The sequence below is a fragment of the Patella vulgata genome, chromosome 6 (assembly GCF_932274485.2).
Source record: "Patella vulgata chromosome 6, xgPatVulg1.2, whole genome shotgun sequence".
Taxonomy (NCBI): domain Eukaryota; kingdom Metazoa; phylum Mollusca; class Gastropoda; family Patellidae; genus Patella; species Patella vulgata.
The window spans coordinates 59028208-59045583 of NC_065884.2; the positions used below are offsets into that span (position 1 = coordinate 59028208).

General features: G+C 31.5%; 1 protein-coding gene across 2 annotated transcripts in view; it reads left to right on the forward strand.

Moving 5' to 3' along the window:
* The window catches only part of LOC126823749 (protein fuzzy homolog), a 118333-nt gene that overhangs the window by 53993 nt on the left and 46964 nt on the right, over positions 1 to 17376 (forward strand). The window lies entirely within an intron of this gene.

Below are 17376 nucleotides of genomic sequence, written 5' to 3' on the forward strand. Positions count from 1 at the left end.
AGACTCACATGAAAACCAGATATGTAAAGACATTATTTATTAATAGCCATTGTTTATTTTAAAGAAGTAAAAATTATAAGTTAAAAGTAAAACAATTTTTAAAGAAGACATTTTTGTGATAATTAATACAATTGAAAATTCACTTCTGCAAGTTTTCCCATAGTGTTTTTTTCTTATTCCTTTCCATAATAGGAATTAAGTTGATTTGCCAACATAATAAATGTGTTGAAATAATCACTTGTATTGTCGTGAATTTTGACAGAATGAATTCAACAAATCTTGAACACAAGTAGTTCTTCACTTGTAATAAATTAGTGCTAAGTGATCATTCAAAAGATTTGACCCAGAGTTTTTGGAGAGGTCAACACAGCATCAGTCTTTCAGATCTTTACAAACTGACCCTTTAAGCTGTATTAGTCAATTTTTTAAAAAAAGAAAGTAGTTCAGCACTGATTGCTTTTATCAGCAGTCCATCTATGAGGGCTTTTTGTGATTGTTATATAAAGGTCTCCGAAGACTTTATTAAAGTTTCTGATTATCGTTCGCATTTTTCAGGGAATATCTCAATTTTCTTAGCTTACTCCATTATAAAATGTACCCAAATTAATATATTTGATTAACAAAACAAAATTAAAATATCACTGGTAGATATTCTCCCAGCTTGGATTCATTCGAATGAAAAAGAGACTCATCAAGAGATTTAAGCCAAAAGTTATAATTGGCACTGGCATTTTTATATCATCTGCAGAGAATGATGGATGTTGCAAACTTTTCCTCTCATCATATTGTAACCAGTAGGGTCTTATTGAAGTGGACAGTTCATCCTACTGGTTTCTTCTTATTCATAAATTATAAACACTTGATTATAGAACTTTATGTAGATACAGTAAATATCAATTACAACAGACAATATCCAGAATGTATATATAAATACAGAATTATGATCAACTAAAGATCTATAAAATCAAGATTTGGCATAAGTATTAGTGTAGCATGTTATCTGTATCTCCTACCTAACTTGTTTCCTTCATGGGTCCACCTTCATATTTATACTCTTTGAAGGTGTTGCCCCTAGATACATACATTACAATTAATATAAACACAAAAATTTAGACATAGATTAAAATATTAAAGGAATACAAAGAAGATTATAGACCTAGAAATAGGCTTATAATATAAAATATATACATCAATTGATTAAAATATTACAATTAACATACATTATTCTATTATGTCTCATTCTTATTAGACTACTTATGAGGACTATGTCCTAAGATGTCATATCAATATTAAGGTAACCCATAATTAATTAGACCATGGAAAAGTAATTATTAGGTCTTGACAGACCATGGTGACAATATCTTTGTAGATACTGAATGGAATTGAACCATTTTGGAATGATATTCCTATTAGAAATTCAACTTTGACTGTTTTGTAGATTTCAGGGGATTCAAAATCTAACAAATGACAATCAGCAATTTTAAAAAAAAAAGTATTTGAATTCTGACGGGTGTATCTATGCACAAGCTGATGACTAGTCAAGAACCTTGTCTCTGAATCCTCTGGACAACTGGATACTGTTTTTTTTTTTTAAATCATATCCCAGAGCTGCAGTTATTTGCTTGGGCAAATGAATTTTATTCACTGAAATCATATCTGGGATTTCGCTTTTAAAATCTGTTAAAATTTATTTAGATCTTTTTTCATTGATTGCAAGATTGAAATTTACTGCATGATATAATAAAGTATTCATCTTGAAGCTGCTAAAGTATCGATGAAAAACAGAACATGTGACCAAAATATGATATGTTTCTAATAGATTGACCCACACATTCTCATCAGAATTGATCTTTTTACTTTGCACTCTTGAAAACTTTCCTTATTGTTTCTCTAATAAAATGTTTGAATTTGAAGTACATGGCAATGGTACTGAAGAAAAACTCATGTAGTTAATAAGAGCTAGAATAACAGCAGTATGATACGATTTAAAGAGACCATGCATCAGGTTAAAGTGTTTAAGCTTTTAAGGCTGTGGGAGCCTGCAGTGGCTCAGTGAGTAAGGCACTGGCTCACTAACAAGGTGGAGGAAAACAGTAGGCTTTTAAACCTCATTCCATTTCATTTCATTAACAAGGGGTCTAGGTTTGATGCCGGTGTTGGTTGAGAAAGTTCCCCTGGAATTTCCAGTTGTGGTTTCCCCTTGTCAGTGGGTGCAAGACACATTGACGTAAAAGAGCCATTGAAAGTTCAAGTTCAAAATAAAAATAAAAGTAAGCTGTAGTGCCGCTGTCTGGGCAAAATGTCCCTCATAGTACACTGTATTGTCTGTATGGCATACTTCCATCTTCATTAGCCCAGTCGGTTAATGAAAGTAGGACGTGAAACGATAAACCCCATTTCATTTTTGTTTAAGGTAATGTTCACCTTTTTTTAAACCCCGCCTTTTATGTATTGATTTATATTCACATCTTCAAATGAAGTTGAGTAATTTATAATCTTTTTGACCATTTCTACTGTCCAACGAAGCTTAAGCACAAATAAAATGCCATAGCACCACCTGGTGGAAAATTATAATCCAGTTTGTGTTATAATTGGATTATTTCCCAAATATCTGAAAACATAATCCAAAAGTATTCTAATCCAAACCTTTAATTTCTGTTGAAATTGGGAAAATGGATCATTTATCACATTCTTTCTAGATCTATTTCTCAACGTAAATACAAACCTACCCACAGATATTCTTACAAAAAAAATTGTTCTAATCCTTCCTGGTACCATTCGAAGTTTATATTAATATATTAAATAATCAATTTGAGGACATTTAGATATTGTCCGATAAAAATATGAATATGATGATCAGTGAGAACTTGTGAGAACATATCTTTAAAGCACTTAAGGATATTTTCCCACATACAACTGTGTGATTTGATGATATATTTAGACTAAAGACATTCAAACTCATTAATCTATCAAAAATTTGCTTCAAATCCCTCTCAAACTTTGTATTCATCAGGAGATACTGCAAGCTATAAATAACTGTTGTTAGCCGCCATGTCTGTCAGCTCAATTCAGTGAGGGAGGGTCCCTTTTTCAGAATGTATTTTTCGTTACTTACTGTTCATTTATCATACATATTCAGGCATAAGTAAATTCTTAATTAATTTCTGTCAACTATTTGTTCCGCAGTTTAATTGCAGAGTCTTTTGTCTGTTGACACCCCTCAATTTTCCCAAAACCACCTAACCATTTGATCAGGAAATAACAACTGCTCCCTCAGTCAAGCTAGCACACAATAAGCTGGCAGACAACAGTTGGGTTGCCAGTTAGTGATACCCTGACATTTTTGCCCAGTGCTTGCCCCTTGGATGTTTTTCGTCTAATCCAGTATTTTTCTATTAAGATTAGATGTCTATACTTTGCCATACTTTTAATGGAAATAACCACCCAATAAATACTTTCGTGACAATGTACCTTTAAGTGTTAATGTACTTTCCCTACAAATTCCGTCAATAATAATTGGAATTCCTTTCTGTTATCATTCTCCTTTTTTTTCTTCATATAAACAACTAGCAATGTGACAATATTCATATTCAATCTACCCGGTTCTTCAAGTTAAATATTATTCCAGAAAATCTATAAATTTATATTTAAATTTGAATGTATCGGTACATGTATTATCTTGCTCTTCAAATAACGGTGAAAACTTTTCTTCTCAAATCAAATCACAACTAGCACGGTTTCTATTATCTAAATATTAATAATTATTATTATTAATATATTTTTTTTTTTACTTGAGATCTCCAAACATAATGCCGGATTTGTTGAATCAATTTAGATAAATTTTTGTTGATTTTTCACAAGTTGTGTTCAATCAAGTTAACAGAAATTTTTGTTGGCTTTTTTTCTTTCTCTTTTGTTTTCTTTAGTTAGATATGTGCCATTTAAAAACTAGGAAATTAATCATAATATATTGGATTCACCTCTTGAGAATAAACACCAAAGTACATCTGCTCAATGAGATTGTATTTCTGAAACAATTTTTTTACCTCTTGCTTCTTTTCCTTCATTATGACATTGTCAAAATACGATAAATAGTATCTACGTTATTCACTTATTTATCCACCCTTAAAAGATAAATACTGTAATTTCTTCAAGCATGTTATGATAAGTTTTTACCAAGCCTCGCAAATTTGACATAATTCATGGATTTCTCGTTACAAGTTGTCTTCATCTTTTCATGGCAGCTTCTTATAGAAAAACTTTTATTTACTTAAATTGCTTTTTAACTCCCACTATTATCAGTAACGACCATGCATCAAAATGATACAAATATTTTTTTACTTAAGTTGTGCTCATATTAAAAAAAAATAAAACGGATAATGAATAAATGTTTAATAAATGTATCAAAATGATTCAAAATTTTGTTTTTACTTGTGCTCATTTCTAAAAACAAAACAATGGATAATGAATAAATGTTTGATAAATGTATTTACAAATGAGCATATCTCTGACAAGCGTATATACTAGTGTTATGATTAAGAAGCCTGGGGATATTTTTGTATCTCTCACGCTTAAAGTTGTCCAATTTCCTCTCCTCTGCCTCCATTAGGCTGAAGAAAACGAACAAAGCCATGATTATGCTGGTGGGGCGCAAGCAAGGGACAAAACAGTCAATAAAAGTGTCGAATAGAATCAATAGCATCACACAACACGCCCCAATGACAATACATCGGACAACGAGAGCGGCCATCGTCTTCATTCAATCTCTCACCCTTTGTTGCCATCAAATAATAAAGTTGACAATTCAGATTACACCATGAGCTCATCAGATAGTGGACAGTTTGAATAATGAGGAAAGCATCGTTTGCATATACTCTATAGCAGATGGATAATAATGCCCAATAATGTCATTCGGTCCACCATCGCCATCTAACAAATAACATGTAACAGTCTTAACATATTGTTCAGTCTACTTTGACAGTAAGCTGACTTTGATGGTTTATATATTCAATAAAAACGGAACGACATTGACAGATGTACGTGAAAAATTGGAGAATAGACACTTAATATATGGTGGTCATTGGTAGGTGTAGCTTTTCATGTCCGCTGATGGCTTAAATCTCATTGTCCACTGATTTCAATAGGTTTGGTCATTTTGTGAATGGACTCTAGGTAATAGATTAGAGGCTTTAAATGGTTGGTGACTTGGAAGGTTATAAAATCTTATTACATCCTTTTCAAAATGTCTACTGTTTGGTTATATAAAAAATAGATTCCACTGTAGATTTATGACGTCCATAAGAACTTTTATTTGACCAAAAGTGTGGGAAACTTTCCTGGCTGAATACAAACTAATGTTTATTCATTACTTTATAGCCATTTAATTATAAACTAACAACAAAATTTAAAACTATTCACAGCGTTTGTTTAGAGACAATAAAACGTGGTTTATATCCAGTGTTATGTAATAAGAGATTAGGGTTTTATGTCTTTTAGGACACCTTTATGTGAAATAAAATCTAGTTTTAAATGCTGAAATCCAACATTTCGTAACAAAGGAGGACATTTGTGAGATCTATTTATCAATTGATGAGTTACAATGTCCACTAAAATCAAACTAAAATTAGGAAACTGTTTGAAAATATGATACTTGTTTTATGCTAAAATCCAACATTTCATAACAAAGGAGCACTGTGAGATCTATTTATTAATTGATGAGTTCCCATGTCCACTAAAATCAAACTAAAGTTAGGAAACTTTTTGAAAATATGATACTCTCATTTAGAAAAGATAAAGATATATTCTGATATATTATCTAATAATCCAACGGTTTCCAAAATTGGGGCAGTTTTGTATTTGATTCACTAACAAAAGTAAATGACTGGATTTCAATTAGAAATAAAAACATTAACAAGATTTTTGTTGTCAACTTGACCCACCGCCCCCCCATCCCCCCCCCACAACCTCCCATATACACACCCTACCATCTTGACTTATGGTACAAATGAAATTCATAGGTTTTTCAATGTCAAAAATCTGATATCTTTGGACAATGGAATGTATTTAAACTAGATCAAAAATGAGAGGTAATAAATGTCTACAAAACAATAGTGACAAATACACTTTCAAAAACTTATCTTTTAAATGCTCAAAAAATCCATTGGGAGAAAAAAAAAATGACATTGGAGAACAATATTTAAGATTGGTTAATAAATGGGACTAAATGTTGTTGAAGTTTGAATAAAACCCACAAATGTTCTTTTTTAGATATTGACTCATGGAAACGATAGAAAAAAACCCAAAACCCTAAGCAGTATATATAGTCTGACCAATGGAAATTAGAATGGAGTAAAAATGTTGCCTAATTTTATACAAAACCTACAAATTTTCTTTTTTTAGATGATTGACTCATGGGAAAAAAAAAAAAAAAAAATACATGTAGTGTTTAAGTCTGAAGTTTTTGAACAATGGAAATTAGAGGAAAGTAAATGTTACTTAATTTTATACAAATGTTCTATCTAAAACTTTTTTTTTTCTCCAAACCTCAGTTCACAGAAAATATTAAAAAAAATCCCATTTGGACGTAACATAATGAGACGCATCACGTCATTAATCAAACAAGATGCTCAATTAAGCTAACAGCGGTATGGAATAAATAGATTAAAACCAAGACATTTCTTGATACGTCAGACAGTCGCAAGGACCCATTTTAACAACAAAGTTTAAGAAGTCTGACCTCACTGGCCATTCAGTGACAGTTGGAAACAAAAGAAATTAGCCAAACTATGTCAACACGAAAGAGAAAATCAATAGGGATGCTGTGGAATAGTAGAAGAATGCATTGACCCCAGCCAGACTTGCACCATGCATTATTTTGGTGCACACACAATGCTTTGTTATTGCAGCTGCAATTTTCAGCGCCATATTGCAGGCTGGCCTGGTTTCCAACTGGTTTCCAACAGCTCATGTTAAAAAATTTTAATTAAAAAATGTAACTTCATGCATAACTATTCACTTGAAATGGAATTCCTAAAAAAATTCCTGATGCAATTATGCATACTCATTATAAAGTATAAAATTCAAGCTGGTGCTGATATATTTTTATAAGCCCACATCTGACTTTACATCAGAATTTCAGAAAAATCCATATATGCTCAATTATATATATATATATAATATATGCTGCATATAGCCATAGTTGCATAGCTAAAGCGATTAAATTCTTTGATAGGAAAATGAACGACATGCTTCTCATTATATCAAAAACAAGTGGTTGGCCATACATGTCAATTTATATAACTACTGTACCACTTATAATGTCATGCCAGAGGTAAGATATACTTACTCTTGTTAGAACACCTAATGCCACTTATCATTATTGGAGGAAGTTCGTGTAGCTTTTATATTTCATGTACAAAGCCACATGAAGCTGAACTGAACATTTCAAAGATGGTTAGAAATTTTAATGGGTAGGACTTTTTTTTTTTTTTTTTTTAATTATTTTCATTTTGATGCCCCTTTCACCTCCAGAAAACAAAAGAAAAATGTATTTTATGTCAGATTGAAACATTTTCAGCAGCAGTATCAAAGTGTGTATTATCGTATACCATCAAAAACAGAAAACTCTAATCCATTTTTAAAAATATGTATATTGTATACAAAGAAACCTCAGATAAGAAAGTTTCAAAGAACTTCAAGACATATCTGAAGCAAAATCCACGTTGATGAAATAAGAATCAGAATATGCGGAAATAAGTTTTTGCTTTTCTTCTTGTGAAGATTGTTCTATATTCATTTAAGTTTTTTATCCAAGAGAACGTTAATCGTGTAAGCCTTTGATAAAATGTTCACTTTATATCAAAGGCACGGAGACAAGGAACAATTTTATGTCGCAAATAAAAGAGTTTTACGCGAGATGAAATACAAGGACTGTAAATAATACTAGCACAGATGTGCATCTAAGTAAAGAACGAGTTCCGAACCCATTAGTAGATTGACAAAAATATCGGCCAAGTTTATCATGAATTAGCTCGTGTATGAGAAACTCTACACCCATTTATACAAATATTGATTAGCCTTCCCCCAAAAAAGAAGGAAACGGTTTTTGAATATGTTAGCAACATAAATTTGAATAAGAATCTGGCTCATTAAGTTCTGTAATTAGAGGGAATTAGCACCACAACCAACCAAAATCTTAAAGAAAGAAAAAAGTTGTGTTACTAGGCAACTGAATTTATTTGATCCCACACAATGAAATAATATGGTTTTGTCAGTATTGAGTGTTTTTTAGGGGTTATATTTTGTGTTAATGGTTAGTAATAGTTACAATAAAAATCGTATATAAAAAGATTGAAAGACGCCGATCGTTGTTGTGCATTTATCGGACAATATCAATTTTATTCACAGCTTAATCCACATTAAAATCTACTTAAATAGATTACTTGACATTTAATAAAAACAAAATATTAACGGTAAATAATCTTCCAGCTGGGATTCAATCAGATTAAAAAGAGGCCCATCAAAAGATTTTACGCAACAATTATAGGTGGTGTTCGCTTGTAGGGAATGCCAAATGTTGCAAATTTTTAATTCATTAAATCTTTAATTCGTATGTGCAAAGGATTAAAATTCTCTGAAGTGATAATTAGAGACTTTAATTGACACTTTTAATTTGCAACCATTTTTTATTCCCCGGTTGTACGTGACAGTAGGGTCGCCTGTCCAACCTCATGGGTTTTCTCCGGGTCCTCCGGTTTCCTCCCACTGCTATGTACAGACCCCTACGCACAAGCGAATTATTGAAATAAAATTAAACCATATGTTGGTCAAAAAAAAACCTGGTTTGTGTCAAGTGGACGTTAAACCACATTTATTTCTCTCTCTGCAACCATTTTATTCATAATAGGCTTAATTTTAAAAGTTTTATGGTAAATAAATTTTCAATAAAAGAAGGAGATTTTTTTTTTCCATGAAAATATTTTTTGGGGTAGTTAATATTATTAATTAGTTTCGACATAAGTTAGGTAAAACAGTTTAAAAAAGTAATTTAAGTCAGATTATCAGAGCAGACTTTTATTAAAGGCACAATATTTCAGACTATAGACAAACATATATTCCAGACATAAGACAAATATAGCCTTTGTATTCCCGTCCCAATACTACTATAAAATACAACACCATCTTATCGATGTGAAAATGTCATTTATTAAATTTTAATTTAAGGGTTAGGGTATCCTAACCCTTTAAAATGTATAAATGATTTAAGCTTAAAGATGATTATAGACAAAGTAACAAAAATAGCAAATAATTTTTGGGCGAACAATCAAAGGTTGCAGTTTTACCAAAATGAATATTGATCCCAAAATGATTAAAATTCATTAATCCGAACACTATAAGCTGTGATCATGTAACCTATTCATCCTTTTTTAGGGGTAGACGTTAAATTAGGAAAATAGTTACTGGTCATTTGGCAGGATATGGCTTTAAAACAATAAAATTTAGGAAAAATCAAGTTGATAAAACATTGAAAAAACCCAATCAGGCCACAATAATGTAATTTTCTATTCTTTGCAAACATCTGTAAAAATTGTCCGTATTTCTTCGGGAAATAGACTTACCGTTATTTAAAATCAAAAGTGCATTTTCCACAAAGGCTAAGCAGAGATAACCAATTTGATTGGTTGGGACTTTGGAACATGATAACTTTGGTTCTAATTGGATGAGAGTGATGGAACTCTTGAGTATAGATTCATTATATCAATACCTTGACTAAGTTCGATGATGAGAATTTTCTGCTTAGGCTAATTAGCGATAAGTAATTTGATTGATCAAGACTATGGAACTGCTTTTAATTGAGGTGGAATGTTTAAACTTGATGTAGATGTTCATTAGGTAATGTCTTGACTGAGTTCAATGATTAACATTTTCTGCCAAAGCTAAGCAGAGGTAAGCAATTTCATTGGTCGATGCTTTAGGATAAGATAACGGATGGAGAGTGATAAAACTTTGTGTATAGTTTCACTACCAGGTACTTCAAAACCTTGACTGAGTTTGATCGTGAACATTTTATTCTTAGACTAAGTATAGATAATCAGTTTGATGGCTCGATACTTTTGAAAAAGATAAATATGCAATTAATTAGTGTTTGTCATCTATCTATATTGATATTTCTGCGGGGGACATCAGCCTCACTGTTGACTTATTTTTTTACCACGTTTAAATGTTGAGTGATAAATAAGATCTTGTACTTTTCTTTATTGATACCAACACTTGATAAAGTTAAATTCCTCGATGGAGCCGGAGATATTTTTTTTACCTTATTGACTTGTGTGGGGTTGTCTATATAATGTCTGGTCGGTCATTTACATTGTATACATTTGTCATCTCATGGGGATTAATGTGTCATTGACACTTTACTTAAATTATTTGAGATTATCATACTGTAGTTTCTGTTTCTATGGATACTTGTGCAATGCTTTCGCCTACTCATCTGCAAGTTTCCAACTGCCATGGCTCTTTTACATAGACTATTAATTTGTTCATGAGACATATTTTTTTATGGGGGGGTGGGGGGGACTCTTCGTAGAGTCAAGTGACGTGACCTTGATTCTCCGCTTGTACGTGACAACGAGTAGGGTTACCTGTAAACCTTTTGGGTTTTATCCAGTTTCCTCCCTCTGGTTAAGACTCCTATGTGCAAGCGAATTATTGAAATAAAATTTGACCATATGTTAGTCCCAAAATGACCTAGTTTGTGTCGAGTGGAAATTAAACCCTCCCTCTCTCTCTCTCTCTTTCCCTAGACACACATTCTTCATTAATATTGCAGACACCATTTTGCCACAGAAAATATAGAATCTCTGTAAAAAGTAGTGTCTCAGTGAGTTTGGAGCTGGCTCCATTACCAAGAAGAATCGGGTTGATAGAAATAATTTCCAATCAGCTGTTTTTTGTCAACTTTTGCAGAAAAGTAATTTTTTGCCTCAAGACTAGAGTGAAGTGAGACCCTTTAAAAGACAACAACCGTAATACAGGGCATTCCTACTACCTTATAGATATTACAGGCATAGTGATTGGCCTAAAATAACCACTTATGGTACATTTTTATTGATACACATGGTTTTTATGTGTATACTTTGAGGTCATTTCCATTATTGTGAAATAAGTATCTTGTTCGGACAGTGACATCCTTGGCCTACTCTATTCTATTTCCCAATTAATATAGCCTGAAGATTATTAACCCGATTCATAATAAATATTACACTTGAGACAATAGCCTATTGGCCTATCCTTTTTACTAGGTAGTTTGCGTACTCATTGATAAAAAAAAACACAAAAAAAAACCACAGTACACTTATGACAATGGCCAATAAGCCCATCCCTTTCATTGGATACTGTTTGACCATGTAGATGATTAGCATTACAATTACAACATTGTCCCATTGACCTATTCAGTATTTATTCCCTAAGTGTACAATGGGGACATTGCCTTATTGTCCTATCCATTACACTAGTTACTTTTTGCTGTGCTATAAGAATGTTAACGTCTAACATCAGTTGTTGCCTTTATACTAGATGATTTTAAACTTCATGTAAAATTAACATTTAGTTTCAGGCCTTTACCCTATATTGGACCAACCCTATACTAGATACATTCAAACCCCTCAGATTATTAACATTAAAGAGAAATTATCACTCACCAAGACAATAAATGTAATTAATTTGAAGTGTCATTATCCCACTCACTAAAAAATTAATGCTATTAATTTAAAGAGAAATTGTCACTTTCATCAAAGAAATAAATGTAATTTATTTTAAAGATGTATTATCACACTTTCTAAAATAAATAGATGTAATTAGTTTAAAGAGAAATTGTCACTTCAAGAAAATGAATGTAATTAATTTGTAAGAGGATTTGTCACTGAAAACATATAAATGTTATTAATTTTAAGAGAAATTGTTACTCTTGTCAAGAAAATAAATTTAATTAATTTGGTATAATATCTTTAAATGTGGACATATAAAAATACAGCAATGACTGACTTACTATTAGAGTAAGGTTTTTCTCATGGGATTTTGTTAAAATTCATTTAAAACCACCAAAAGATTATGTACAGCAAGACAATTAAAAGTGAATATTTCAGTGATAATTTTAAATTTTCGCATCATATAATCTAATTGAACATGTCTGATGTCTTTGTATATTCAAAACTGGTCACATTGAAAGTTATTTTTTACCACCAGTAAAGTTCCCTAAAGTGCTAATACCCCTTTAATTTTTGAGACTTTGTGTCCCTTTGGCCCATCAATTCATACTTCTAAACCCCATAGTTAAAATTTAACTTGTTGCTATATCGACCCATCCGTTATACAAGATACTTTTCCCTTAAAAGCTGTCAATAGCTGTTGAAGAAGTATAGGTCAATCTCAGCACTTACTAGGATTGTTAGTTTAGGAAATTATTGTCAAAAAAACTTATAACAAAATCAATAAATTTAATCTAGTAAATTGAAACATTTTTCGATATTGGTATGAATTTGTGTATGTGTATATCATACAGCGAGAAATTATAATAAGGAACACACACGTACGCGAAGCCCAGCTCTCGAAAGTCAAACAAAAAATATTTACAAATGGTGGCACAAAATTGACGTAGATTATGACGCCTGTTATTTTCTTAGTGATATATATTTTATCCAAATATAGCCATGGGTAAACAGAAATATGTCTATGACAGCAGGACTACTTTCCATATATGGTCGTTGAGATTGTAAGACAGTAATATAGCGAACAGATGGCCACTAATTAGGACAGACCTATCTTGCAGCCCCCTGTCGTATTATCATTGATTTCTTTCATTTATGTGCTTAGCTTCCTAAATGTTGATATTTAATCACTGTTTCTTTTGTCTATTGTCAGCGTTGGTTCGAGCAGTATAATTTGGATATCAGAGAATTGATATTGTTATATTTTGAGGGCTATTGTTAAAGATGCATTGTCATTAATCATCGAAATCTATTCTCTTCGAAAGTTCCTGATTTATTTAGATAAGCTGTATGATGAATCACTCTAAATTTTTAATTTATATTTATCACCATATCTCCTCCTCTTCTTCTTGTAATCAAATGATGTAACATTATGAATAATGGCATACTTTGTTTTATATCTGAAGGCCGCTTTTGAGAAATAAATAAAAGAAAATCAATTAAAAATGTTGAAAAGAGAATAAAAGAAAATCAATTAAAAAGGTTGAAAAGTTAGTATGTTGTACATTTATAATTTATATATTATCGCAAAAATTTTACTTCCGTGCAATTATTAATAATGGCACATTTTTATCTGTAGACCCTTTTTTGAGTATTAAAAAAAAAGAAAATCAATTAAAAGGGTTGAGAAATCAGTGTTTTATAGATGTTAACGTTAACATTTATAATTTATTAAATTTATCACAAAATCTCCACTTCCATCCAATAATGAAATGATAAAAACTAATATATAATGGCATAATTTTACCTTGGAATTATGATAATGGAAAAACAATCAAAGAGTTGTAAATTTAGATAAGTTAAGATAAGTTTACATCCAATAATAAAATGATGTAAACTAATGGCATCATTTTACCTTGGAATTATGATAATAGAAGAACAATCAAAAAAGTTGTAAATTCAGATAAGATAATTTTACAATTTATATTAATTGAAGAATAATATTTTAAATAAGGCAGGAAGTATTTTTATTCTGTTATTTATTTAAAGGCTTGACGCATTCATTTAGTACTATAAGAATCACTTGCAAACTACAATTTTGTGAAAGATGATTCTCGAATAAGAATATCAGTCCAAAAATGGTTCAATTCTGTTCAGTATGAACAAAGTTAAGATAAATTGAAATTTCATTGATCTATGCTGCTTAAACGTAATCTTTTATTGGTATCAGAGAAAGCTGATGGCCCTAGTTTAAATCTGATTGAATCCATGCTGGGACATTATCTAGTGTTTTTTTAATAAAATGTTAAATTATTAATCTGAATACATATTAATGTGTATGAGGGCGTGTGGAATTTGATATTTTAGCAAATGATTCATCATTACTTTAATTGAAGTATAATGTTTTAAATAAGACAGGAAGTGTTTGTATTAAATGAAAAGAAACCGTAGATAAAAAAGTTCTTACAATATAGGTGTAAGCTTGAAGTTTATATTTACTTTCCCTATAGTAATTTGATGAAAGAGGAACACAGCTGCCATTAAGTTATTAAAATTATATTTGTATCTGATGAAAGTGGATTCCTTTATTGTTTGTGGGTAGTGATACTAAGATGGTGGTTTTAAAAAATCGAAATTTCGTTTCATCACAAAAGCAAAAGTCTGTTTGTTCTTGTGACATAGTATAGTATAGTATTGTCTTGGGCATGCCCTGTTATTCAGAATGTACGACATTTCGAAGATAGAGGTTTTAAACCCTAACCCTAACTAATTAGCACCAGTCACCACTTGTTTGACCTCTGTTGCCGAAACATTGGTATACCCTTTTTCCATACCCTCAAAGATTATTTAAGTGCATACAAAATAAAAAAAGAAGTAAGTGATAACCTGTGTTAGTCAAAGAATGACCAAGTTATATTTATTTCACTCTGTGGTAGAAAAATTGGTCCTTTTCCCCCACCCTCAAGGATTCTTTAAATGCATACAAATATCACAGGCACTTGAAGGGATTAAAATAAAACTTCTTACTACTGCTTGACTATATATTAGTATATACTATAATATATAGTCAAGCAGACTTCTTACTACTGCTTGACTATATATTAGTATATACTATAATATATAGTCAAGCAGTAGTAAGAAGTTTTATTTTAATCCCTTCAAGTGCCTGTGACAAATATATACCCACATATGTTAGTCACAGAATGACCAAGTTATATCGATTTAGCCCAGTGGTAGAAACATTGGTCTTCTTTTTTCCCCCACCCTCAAAGATTCTTTAAATGCATACAAATTAATAATTACCAACTTATATCGATTTAACCCTGATCTTTCATAATTATGTAACTTAAAAACAAGCACAATTATTCTTAACCTGTAGCGTAACTAATATTATCATCATCTGTTCAGCTTAAACAGGCTTAATTTTCACATTTATCAGTATTTGTACTATTTTAAATTGTTTTTCCTTTATTACATCATCTGAGTAATTGACCGTTTCAAAAAGAAAGTGGGCCTAAGACTATAATTCAATTCTTAGCAGAAGTTGATGTTAATTCTCCAACCCACAAGGAAGTGAATTTAGTGAACAGAAAATGGAGAAAAATAAATAATCAGGATTTTTAAGATAATGCTTTTATGATGAAAAACAACAATAAATGGGATCAATATACTTTAATTAATAGGTTTTAATTATGTTTATATTTAGTAATCAGCTTAAACTATTTGGTTCTATCTTAGGAACATCGAGTTTAATATGTGTGTATAATACGATCATGTTAATTTCAAGTTAGTTTAAAGATTCATGGTGAGTCTGCTTTATTTTGGTTTTAAGTGTTATATATATAAACTATTACTTATACATCTATTCACATGACAAGCCTATAATCATCTTCCTTGACCATAAGATGGCCGAGATTTAAATGGATTTTAACGATAAAATGTATAATTGAGACTTAAGACTCAGGTTGCTATGATAATAAACTATCTACGCTACATCTTCAGTCATAACTATTCACCCAGAATAAAGTAATTATAATTAAATTTTTAATATATTCAGCTCTTTATCAAAATCTTATTTAATTTATCTTTAATATTTAACTTAATGTATAAGATGGGATTTGTTTTAAGTCATTTAGCCATAAGCTGCGATGAATATGATGCAAGAGTCATGGCATAAGCTTAATTGTTCTGGAAATATACCTGTTCTCAGTGAATTGAAATGGGGTTTAACGTCCTACTTTTCTGCACCGTGGTTGTACGTGACAAGGAGTTGGGTTGTCTGTCCAACCTCGTGGGTTTTCTCCGGGTCCTCCAGTTTCCACCCACTGCTAAAGACCCCTACACACAAGTGAATTATTGAAATAAAATTGAACCATGTGTTAGTCCCAAAATGACCTAGTTTGTGTCAAGTGGAGGTTAAACCCAATTTCTCTCTCTCCCTCTCTCTTTCTGCACTGACTGGGGTAATGAAAGACGGCAGATGCCATACAGTGTGCTATGAGCGAAATTTTATCCAGACAGCAGCGTTACAGCCTACTCTTATTTCGAAATTCGAACTATCAAGGGTTCTTTTATCAAAATGTACACAGAACCACGTTTTTTCATCCCATTCGAACAACCAGATGCTATCCTTGAGATGGAGGGCCTGGCAAAGAAAAGTGTCTAGTTGTTTGGATGGGACGGACATAGAGGGAAAGTGGATACCAATGGAAATCGAAATATGAGTAATGCCGCAGTCTGGGCAAAAAGACTCTCATAGCACCCTGCATGGCTTATTCCCGTCTTCATTCACCGATAGGTTTGAAAAAGTAATGTGTTAAACCCTTTTCATTTCTATTATTGTGGTGTAATCGATAATACATAACCAAATGAAATCAGACATTTTTCACTGAAGATAACATTTATAGAGAGTCTTTAATCCCTTTGAAAACCGTAAAACAATACAGGTTTGTCCCCACTTTCCAGCACAAATTTTTGTCGTCTCTGATAATTTTATATGTTATCATAAATTCTGCGTGTATTTAACAGAATTTTACTTGAAATTTGTGTAATTTCTTTGTAAAGACAATACAAGTTGCATGGTTTTAAGTAAATATTCTTTCAACATTATTCTCATTTCTCGCTCCAAATGATGTCACAGGATTAAAGTAAAATATGAAAACAGTTTATTGAAGTGCAGGTCGCTTTCATTGTAAGACTGTATACAGTCCTTACATATATTTTCAAAGATGCATTATGTAAGAGCTAAATATGCCTATTGCTGGTCTTTATTTTGGCCTCAAATTGTAATTAAATTATTAATTAGACATTTATTTACATGACAAGCCTATAATCAACATTCAAGACCATCGGAAGGTTGAGATCTTTAACGGAAGCATTGAATAATAATAACACAGTAATTGTGTATCCGTAAAATTGTACCTGGTGTTAGTACCATGGTTTTCAACCTGGGGTGAATTCTCTCCCAGGGGGGTAATGAGATTGTCCAAGAATTAAAAAAGCTATAGGGCAATTTCAAAATTGATGTTTGGCACTGAGCATGTAATTTTACACTGCATACCCAACCATGTTACACGCTATATAATAAATAAAGTCAAGGTATTGGGATCGATTTTGATATTTTATTGTGGTATATGGTGATGGTGGGAGATCAATATTGAAAAGGGGGAAC